This window comes from Cryptotermes secundus, unplaced genomic scaffold, assembly GCF_002891405.2.
Source record: "Cryptotermes secundus unplaced genomic scaffold, Csec_1.0 scaffold123, whole genome shotgun sequence".
Taxonomy (NCBI): Eukaryota; Metazoa; Arthropoda; class Insecta; order Blattodea; family Kalotermitidae; genus Cryptotermes; species Cryptotermes secundus.
Genome location: NW_019736394.1, coordinates 561,599 through 572,895, shown reverse-complemented (window position 1 = coordinate 572,895; position 11,297 = coordinate 561,599).

Here is an 11,297-nt window from a genome sequence, read left to right as displayed (position 1 = left end):
TTAATGCGATCTAGAGCTTTCTCCTTCAAATGAGAATATCCTCTTCTGTCCCCAAGGTCATCCAGCATCTTCGTACGTCTTCTTCCTCGTCTTCTGGTCACTTCTATCCGCCCCTCTATCTTTCCTTCAATAACTTCTTTTAGAAGGCAGTTTCTGCGTAAAACATGACCAATCCAATTAGCCTTCCGTTTTCTTATTTTGTGTAGGATATTCCTCTGCTCACTGACTCTAAATAACACTTGTACCCCCCCAGCGAATTAAAAAAAAAACATGTCTACCTACATATTAATTTCTTGATTTCAAGAATGAGGCCCATCGCTGTGTACTTGTGTCTGTTCTTCGCTTTCTTCATTCTCTTATAAACTAAACTGCTCAATTCAGCAGCTAACCACGTATAGAAACACAAATAACTCTGTCAAGTGAGTCATAACTCCGAGTCACCAAGTCTTCGCGCATCCTTGCTCTATTAATAAAAATGAACAGGTGATAGCTTTTTGTTTATAACTACCTGTATTAAAACATATTTTCCATTGCTCAGTATCGGAAGATGACGCATGCATTCAATCGTTCAGTCACCTCTAGAAACAAACACCCAACTGAACATATGGCAAAAAATTAATTTGTACACGTAATAGACACGGATAATAATTCATAAGTTTCATTTCTCTACGATTCAAGGTTCAGAGTGGTCGTGTTCCTACGCCTATGCCCACATCTAATTACTGCCCATCCTTGGCCGAATATTTCAATTAGATGAGTGGTTATGGGCTGAAACCCTATCTCTCTAGGCCTGTCTGCGACAACATGAAAGTAAGTGCTATAACAGCTCCTCTTCAGTAACAGTTCTAGCATCACTACTTATGTGAGTACTTCAAGCACTCCACCTTTATCCCCTTCTATGTCTGGGACGTCATAACTCAGGAAGGTTTCGTCATCTTTGATGGATATATGACGACGAAGAATCTTCTTCTGGGATGTGGCGCCGTGTAGATCTTGTGCGAACGGACGTTTAGGAGGGACGTATTGCCTCCATCTGCAGCCAGCTGCTCACGCTGGTTCATCGTTCGAGGTTTTTCTACCTTGAAGATGGAAGCGATGGAAACGTCTGTTCACATATCTACAAGGCGCCACATCCCAGAAGACGGCATTCTTCATAGTTACAGCCGTAAAAACCTCAAATCTTATAATCCAAATTAATTTATTTTTATTTTAATTTTTATTTATTTTACAGACAGAAGGGGGGCACATGCCTGCAACTTGCGCTCTCTCTGATTTGGATACCCACTTAGTCTGTCTCAGAATGGTATATACCTTTCATAAACCTACTACAACTATGAGAGAAACCGCTTCTCTACTAGAATTTTCGAACTGGTTTCGCTTGGGGTGCATCGACCTGGAAGTTGTCCTAGCAACCCACTCTTGTGACTACCAAAACACTAAACTCTCTTGCTATGGAACTGATTTCAATGAATCTCTTTATTGTTTTTCTTAGTGGGGTGAGAATGAGTCCACTTGGTACTGCGGCCATTACTGGTCTATTGTACAAGCCCCAGATGATAGATGATGATGACTGTGGAGCAGGAAACTGAAATACTCGGAAAAAGACCTGCCCAATGTCACTTTGTCCACCACAAATCCCACATGACCAGACCCGGGCCGCAGATTTGGGAAGCCAACGACTAACAACCTAAGCTATGTGTCGGCCTTACAATGAAACGAGCATGTAAAGAACCAGTTTTCTGGCCGCGTCATAGTTCAAGCGGTTAGTCGCTGGCTTCCCACCTCGGCGGCCCGGGTTCGATCCCGGTTCTGGTCAAGTGGGATTTGTAGTGGACAAAGTTGCGCTGGGGCAGGTTTTCTCCGAGTACTTCGGTTTCCCCTGCCAATCTTCATTCCACCAATTGCTTCACAATCACCCTCACCTATCATCTGGGGCTGGTACAATAGGCCAGAAGTGACCACAGTACAAGGGACTTAGTCCCACCCCACTAGCAATAAAAGAACAACCAATTTCTTTCTCTTTTACGAGTCTTGGATTCCAAGTCCTGTCTCAATTTGACGATCATAACCGAATGAAGTCTAAGAATATATGACAATCTGTTTCGCAGAATCATGAAAGAAAAATTGGAATTTTACAGTTTCTGGGGTCAGATCCGTTAACTTTCAAGACAATTTCGAACCATCTGACCGATCTACACATAGCTGAATGATAGTTCAGAACTCACCTATCCACAGCAAATGTCGTCCGTATAACACTGCAGCTGCTAGCAACAGACGAATCCCGTATGTCTCACATTCGATGGGCACATGTTCGCTTATAAGAGAGTCAATATTTTCATTTGTTGAAATGTAATTATAATGATAAGAATATAAAATACATAGTCTAACTTCAGAAATTACACATTAAATATTTCGCACGCAATCCAGTGTGCTGAAAATAGTAAGTCTGCCAAAATCAACAAATCAGTATTTGCTTAAGCACTTCATACAAATATAGACTAAGCACTGCAACTGCAATTGTGTTTGTTAAGTGCAACACATTCCTACAAGGCTGTACCCTGTATGAAGTGGCAGTACAGTCAAATGACGATAGACTGCGCATCACATCAGACTGGTAAACATCGCATCTCATGGAGTGCTCAACATAGAAGTAGTCTCGGTCTGTGCATTTCTATATATTTCATAATGATATGAAGCCATTTAATAAGGGCGGTCAGTTGCGGCCTCAGTGTTGATATCATCCAGCAGGTCTGTTAAATGGATACCTAAGTTGACATCGGCCTGTAAGAAGGTATTACAAACAAAGCAAACTCCGTGGCCTTTAGCCCGCAAGCGAATTATACCGACCGAGCGACGGGCGCTTGTCGGCGAAGTTAGTGTCAACTTCTGCAGATAGAGAATGTCACATGGTCAGCGCAACGGATCCCCACGGCCGTTAATCTCGGTTTTCTAGACCGGAGCCGCTATTTCCTTCAAATAGCTCCTCAATTATCATCAAGAGGCTGAGTGGACCACGTTCTAGACCCACTACTTAACAGAAAATCTGGTAGCCCTGGGAATCTAACTCGGATCTGTAGCCAGGAACTCTGACCACTAGACCACAGAGGCGGTCACTGAGATTATTACAAGCTTAAGTAATAATGGTTACTCTTAAATATACTATTGTTATGTTGGATAATAGCTCCCCCATTTATTACTGTTAAAGTCACTTTAGAACTCCTTCTGTAACATGGCATCTCTCCATCGGCTGGGTTGCCTCAAATTACTCGTAAGGGCCTCAAAATTCGTTAGCTCACACAGGCCGAAAAGGCCAATTCATACGAGCAAATGAACAATAAACCTGGTCACTATGTTTCTCTTCAGAGAGTCAATTGTATTCTTATATGTACGTCAGCCACTAAGCAGACCTAAATCTCAAAAGGGATCGGAGTGAATTGTATCCCTAGGCCTTGATATGGTGACGTCAATTCTTAATGAGAAGAACGTACCTCACTTTCAATCGAAAGTTATGGGAAGATAATACGTGGTAGGAGCCGGTCACGGTAGCCGAGCGTTCTAAGGCATGTACTGTCTTCGCTCGCTTGGAAACCGGGATCGTGGGTTCGAATCCCACTCAGGGCATGGATGTTTAGTTTGTGTATGTGCGTATTTCTGTTTGTATACAAGTAGAGGCCTTGCGACGAGCTGATCATCCGCCCAAGGAGTCCTACCGAATGTGTAAGATCTAGAAAAACCGAAGTGAACGGAGAAGTTCATGGAGGTAAGCCTAGGCCCACTGGGGCTGTAGTGCCAAGGGGGAAAATACGTGGTAGGAACACAAAGGGCTTGGAAGAAGACGGTAGTGGTCTATTTTAATGTAGGCCTAATGTCCTTGTACTGTTAGCCTGGAGACAGGAAAACCTACAAAAAAACCTCCCTAAGCTGTTTCGGTAAATCGGCCTAAATTGCAAACGGCTTCTTCCCGGACACAAGTGCATATTGTGACCGCTAACCAAAACAGTAAAATGTTTTATCACAATTTCGCTACTGTAGCTTGTGTTCCGGGACTGTGATAAAGGAAGTCAATTATTTCTTGTTGTAATCTGTTTCCAGTTGATACCACGTCACCGTCTCTGTCGCGTGATACATTGTGTTTGCTTTCCTGAACGCTCCCTGTCCAATCAATACAGACAGACATCTGGTGCACAATCCAGCAACCAAGCTATCTTCAGTGCGTGAAGCTTACCGATACTGAACAAGGGACAGGAGCTCAAAAACAAACAAAAAACAAAAACGGCGTGGTAAATTTTTGGGTTCTGAAGAATTACAGTTCAAATATCATTCATCCTACTGATAAGTATAGTAAAGTTGTAGCTGTGCTTAATTAAGCACTACGCCATGAAAACGCATGGGGGAGTGGATGTAAAGATTCATGTTTTCTTGACCTCGGCACTAGTTGGAGGTGAGTGGTCAGCTTCACTCCCCGGCCGCTTTACCCACAGGGAAAAGCCCCCGGTATCCATTGAATAGGAAGCTGGGTGGGCCCCAGAGCCGATCTGGAGGACGCTGAGAACATTTTAATTTTTTACTTTACCGGGACTCGAACTCTGACCCCTCGGTCGTCCACCCCTATCCAGTTGTTATGCCGACTGCGCTGTTGCCGCTCCCTCACCCTACTCATACGTAGGCCTATATGGCACGCGGTCGCCATGTTGCCACTTTGCCTTTTCTCACCGAACGTCAGTCATTTCAAGCGATATATCGCTACGTACAAGTCAATGGTGCAGCATTAGTTTCTGAATAACGTTCCTGCGTTTTCCATGCTTCATGTGATTACTAGGGCCCGGATCTTTATGCGCTAAAACACGTCAAATATGCGCTAAAAAGCGGGAAAATATGAACCAAAAATAAAACAATATATACTTAGGAAGCAGGTCAGTTTATTCAGACTCACCTATTTACATGTATCATTCACTGCAGAAAGTAGCATCACAACAGGCAACTAGAAGTCTTTCAGTGTTTTCAGGAGACAAACTGCGCCTATTTTCTGTCAAAATGAGTTTATAGGCTGAGAATGATCTTTCTACATCAACTGACGTGACTGGGCAGTATTTATACACTGGCGCCTAAGGTTCGGAACATTCATCTGGCAAAGATACCCTAATCCCACTCAAGTACTGACTGACTGAATCTTTTTTAGTTCTGGGTTCGATTTCAACGCCTTTTCTAACTTGGGTTTAATCTTCTCTCCAATTTCGCCTGGAGCGGAATTCAGTGAACAAGTTGCTTTCTGAACGAGTTGAAGTGAGTCGTGAAGGAGTGCACCACAAGATTCTAAGCTCTCAATGGCTTTTGAATCTGTAGAAAAATGTGCATGGATAAAATTCACATTTTGATAAACAGTATCACTTCCAAACACCACCTTTGCTTCACGGACACATGCATACTGATCTTCAAGTTTTGTAACCACTTCTTTTACTTGATTGAAATTCTCCTGATAAAATGCAACTGCGAATAACCATGTCCCCCACCTAGTCAGGACAGGTTCAGGTGGCAGAAGAACCTGAGGTTGGCAATCTTTGTAGAACTGGACACGAGCTGCTGCTTTCAGAAACAGTTTTTCCCACTTGCAATTAAATCGTTAACAGCCGGAAACTGTGCGCGTATTTTTTATGCAGTACGGTGTAATCCGTGAGCTAAATAGGTTACGTGTATAAGATTTGGATAAAATACTTACAAGCACCTTACAACACTTATTCTCAGTTTCAGATGGCCATAGTAGTCGCTGAGAATCATTTACAAATCTTGCTATTGTGCTATGGTTGGTTTTCTCTACTGCTTTGCAAGCAAGAAGATGAGGGTTACCGGGTTCGTCTGGATGTAGCTTACAAACTACGAAATTTGCTATGTATCGGCCACATAAATCGATTGTCTCATCCACCGATATCCAGACACAGTTCCCTCCGATGTCAGAACGGATTGACTCCAGAGTAGATTCATACATCAAAGGTAGATAATTTTTTATAATAGTTGATTCATCTGGTATTTTTTTAAGTACACAATATTTCTCCAGAAATAATCGCAGAACTGGACTGCTTAATTTAGTCCATGGAATGTTGCATACTAAATCCTTACAAAGATCGGCTGAAAATGTATTAACAGAGGACTTGGGTTTAACCTGTCTAAGAAGTAGTTGTTCTGGTGTGCTGTTCTTCTTCCCCTTCTTTGTCGCAATATGTGACGTGGTTCTTGAGTGCTGTTCAAGTTGAAATTTCTTTTCACATTTTACTTCCTTTGCGCACACTTGACAGTATACGACACCGTCTGTTGAATAGTCACTGTTACCCGACACCCACCGAATTTTTAAATATCTACTGCTGCACTTTTCTTTAGGCATTTCCAGTACATGAACACTTTTTTGATGCTGACTATTAAAGAAAAGTGTAACACATTAACTGAAGAGACTTCTCTCAAGACCAACCCGCTGATGCTGTCTGCTGTGGTGGTCAATGGAATGTAGGAAAATCCCACCCCCTCCCTTTCGAAATAGCCAAGCTACCTGCTTGTATTGTAAGTGGTAAAAGTGCCGTTACTCAGAGAGCTGAGTATAGCAACTGGCAAGAGATTTCCAAAACACAGAAAAACCGATTTTGTTAGAGAACACTGAAATTATCCTTAATTCCAAACATATATGCAGAAATATGCTCTTACGTTTAGAATATGCAATAACGACCAAAACCCCTCAAAATATGCATTTTAAAAAAGCCGGGCCCTAGTGATTACAATAGATTGTCAAGATGGCGGTATTTCCAAGGGCAGTACATTCATATGAAATTCGACATATAAGTGTGCAGGACTAATACTAACGTCCGTAGTTACAGAGAAGAGCAGATGGACATACATGCGAGTGCGCAGCTTGCTAACAGGATATATAACAACAGTGAGCAATCATTCAATGAACAATGGCAAGTTAACCAGTTACATGCAACCTTCCTTCCTTGGCATATGCATAGAACAGTTATAAAAAAAAAACAAGTTCTTCCCATCAGTTCTTGACTAATCATCTTCCCATATTGTGTATATGACATGGCATGTGTTTTCTGTGACTCTTAGATGCGAGGAGGCTTACCAACCACAAAACACTTCCAACTCGTCCACACACGAGCGAAAGAGCATACAATTTAACAACTTCATTTTTCCAAAATAGCTGCTCGTATACATTTCCATTATTCCACAAATGTCAAATACAAACTAAAATGTTGCATCAATACTTTCTGTGCACAAAACTTATGTCGTGCATGTTTCCGACCGTGGTCACGGCTTAATTTTGAAGTTCTAATCTGGTATTTACTTGGAGGGAAAAAAAACTGTGGAACATGGGCTCCCTATGAAGATCTTTAACAGTTATCTCTTAAATGCTAGCTAGTGACAATCTGTTTTAAAACATAGAAAATAAACTACAAATAAAATATATCTGTGCACCACTTGCAGTAACTTTATTAAAACATTATAAGCATTTAACACTTCTAATACAAGATGATTTACAGTCCAGGTATCACCGGTGGCCTGGGGCTCTCAAGGTTGAGTTAGCCTGGGATTGAAAGCTCAAACATGCAAACTTAAAACAATACTTTCATTTTTAAATCAGGCTCCTAGCTTCTTCCCACACTTCTGTCTTCAATTCAACACCAGGAATCAGTATCATCTTCAAAATTGTGACATCTACACTCTGTTTCATTTCACAAATACTTGCTTCTGAAAAAATTCTCTTACCTGACAAGAGCAACAGATAATATGAGAAAAACACTCTGCTTTAGTAGTGAATTCTACTGAACAGTTTCGCCCTGTAGGTGGTCAACATTATAAATGTTGTAACTGGACAGCAGAAGAGGAGAGAAAACACGTTTGGCAGTCATCACAGTGACAAAATAAGCCATGAATATAGGGCGGTCCAAAAAAATGTACTCACTCTTTGATAGTCAATATCTTTGGAACAAAATGGCATGTAGTTACAATTCTTGCGCAGTAGTGTAGTGTAATGTTTTCTCAATAGATGGCGAAGGTCAAATAAGTCACACGTCGTGCCGCGTGCGCGCTGCGAGCAGAAGACAGCAGCAACAATGGCTGAAAGGTTGTTCTTTGAGCAACGCAAGGCTGTATTGAAGTGGTACTGGAAGTACGAAAACATTAAAGAGGTACAAGGACAATGGCAGAATGAGTTTGGAACTCAGCCACCAACAGCTCCTGTAAATACACACGTTCTTGTGGGCAAGGAAGTGAACCTACCGGGTGTTAATGTGTGGTGTGGTCCGTAATCGCACGGTTTGATTGGTTCTTTCTTCTTTGCAGGTACCGCAACTGGTCAGGTTATCTCAATATGCTTCAGACATCGATTTTCCCTGTCATTCAAGTGCTGTTTGGAGATCAGAGATGTTACCTACAACAAGATGGTGCTCCACCTCACTACCATCGAGATGTCAGGGCGTCCTTGGATGACGCTCTCCCTGAACGATGGATAGGTCGAAGAGGTGCTATTGAGTAGCCACCACGGGCTCCAGACCTAACACCTCTTGACTTCTACCTATGAGGAACCCTGAAGGATGAAGTTTATTGACACTACGAGAAACCATCGAAGCATCGTGTGCAGCCATCACACCAGACACACTGACAGCCGTAGTTCGCTCAGCAGTTCAGGGGCATCAACACTGTTTAGCCGCTGATGGCGGTCACTTCAAACACATATAATGACTATATATCATTTTGTTCCAAAGATATTGACTATCAAAGAGTGAGTACATTTTTTTGGACCGCCCTGTATAATTCAGAGCCAAACCAACTGATAATTATTTCAGTAGGAAAAAACAAATATAACTGAACTAGCTTTATATTAATCCATAAATTTCTGAAAACATGTATCCACTTCATCTTACAAAAATGATACACAAACACAAATTAATAACACTATAACAAAATATTTTTTAATAAATGTGTATAGCCTAATTAGATGACCAGTAATTGTGAAAAAAATATCTTACCTCACTGCTGCAAAATATGTCTTAAAAATGCAATTCAAACATAAACCATGTCTCTCAGAATTTCTGCCAATAACAAAATGGTATATTTTGTAAATTAAGAACAGCAGACACATGGGTTTTTCTGTCGCAAACATAAAAATTCAAGTTTATTTACAAAATGCTGCTCGCAAGAATTCCACCTACCGTGCTGTACATGCATTTCACTAGTTCGCAGTGCAGCAGGGAGTCAAGTGCTGTTTTTGGCTTGCCAGATTCAGTTTCCAGTTACTGTGTTACTGTGTAAAGTTATTTCTGGCAGGAACGTGGATAGGATCCACCTGAGTAACACCATGGCAGTGTGGCATAAACTGCTATTGGAAACTGGTTCTTAAAGGAAGCAGTAATCAGGAGGTGGATGAGCAAAGAACACAAGCAACACAAGAAGCCTTTCAAACACTGCCCCTGTAAACAGGTTCATCAGACCTGTCACTAACTGGGCATTCCACAGTCTACTGCACGCAACCCCGTGCAACTACCACATTCAGATCGTACAGAAGCTTCACGTAAATGACAAGCCTATCAGAAACACATACACATTGAACATGTTTTCATAGGCAGACAATGACAAACCACACTGCCTTTTCTGAGGTGATGTTTCACATTATATATGAGACAAACTCCATCTTAAGTGTAACAATTTAATTGTAGTTCTTTCTTCTTCCCTTCCTACACACTACATGTTTCGGCCCTAAATGGCCATCATCAGGTGTGTATTCTTACGTAGCTGCTACACTGCCCGTAGTTTAAAATTTAAGATCACCAGTCTTTCCAATTGTATGTATGTATAAAATCTTTGTTAACCTACACACGTCAATTTGATTTCTAAAATTGGCACTTTTTTAAAACTTCAATTCAAATTAAAATGTCTATAAATTTTCTGTTCTTTATCTTTTTCCAAATTTTTAAAAATTTAAAGTTTTCTCAGGGTACACACCCAATGTCTATAGTGCTGCAGCGGCCACTTCTTGTTTTATTGCTGTTCAGGTATTGTTCTGTGTAGGCTCTCTCTGTGTGTCGCTGCTTATCTTTAATACGTGTTTATGTTTCACATATTTGGTTGTGTGAAAATAACTGTTCAATTTCGAGTGAAAATCTACAGTGATATGGAACATGAATCTGACAGTTCTAAAGGAAGTGTGTGTTGTGCCCTGGCTTCAGATTTCATGAAGTTCTGTTCAGAAGTAACAGCAACAGCAAGCCTTGAAAATTATGCACAGCCTCAGCTACCATAAGAATGCTTCTAGCAAGAATAATCTAAATCATACTACATGAATATACTGACCAACTTCCTGAATCAGCAATTCCCTAACAACTGAATTGGGAAAGGACATCTCACCACACGGCCTCCTAGTTCATCAAATTTACCCTTTTCTTTTTCTTTTCCTGGGAGTACAGAAGGAACACTGTGTACCAAATGGAACTGAGGGATGAAGTTGAGCTGCACTGCTGAACTCACCGCTTGTGAATCCATTGCAGCAAGTTGCTGCAAAACAATTACAAAAAGGCACAGTATCACCTTAACTTTGCGGCACTACTAAGGGTGCATATGCAAGAATCTGCTGAAGGACAATGGAAATTGGCAAGTTTCCAGGTCTGCAAATGAAAATCCTATGTATCTACATCTATCTTTGTTACTGTATGAAATATATCATTTTGTTATTGGTAGAAAGTCTGAAGCACATATTGTATATTATGACTATCAAATTATCTTGTATTTCTCTAGGCATTTAATGCCAATAATTGTGTTTTACACAAACTGTTTATCTATTTGATAAGAGATGCATTTATAATGACCCACTGTCAGTTTCTCAGGTACTGTGATGTGTTACATAAAGCAATAATAAAAAATCAATGTATATAATAGAAGGTCCCTGAATTTTGTAAAATATTCAATACTTTCTTCCCTTCGTGATTCAGCAATACCACACAACACATCCTATCCCAATGATTCCCACTGCCATTTGATCCCAAATCCTTGAGATCTGTTAAGAGTGTTGATTCTGTCAACCCTTTAGGCCCTGGTTAACTCTTGCTCAAAACTGGGTCTCAAAGACCATCAGGTGCCAAACAAGCAAAAATCTGTTTCAACATATACTATGAACTAATAACACAAATTTCACTGTTAGTGCAACTATAATTTATTAATGTCTGTTCTGCTACATGTTTCGAACTTTATAGTGTCATCCTCAGGTGTTGTGATTCACATTTTCCTTATTGAATTGTATACACATTTTAAAATTNGTA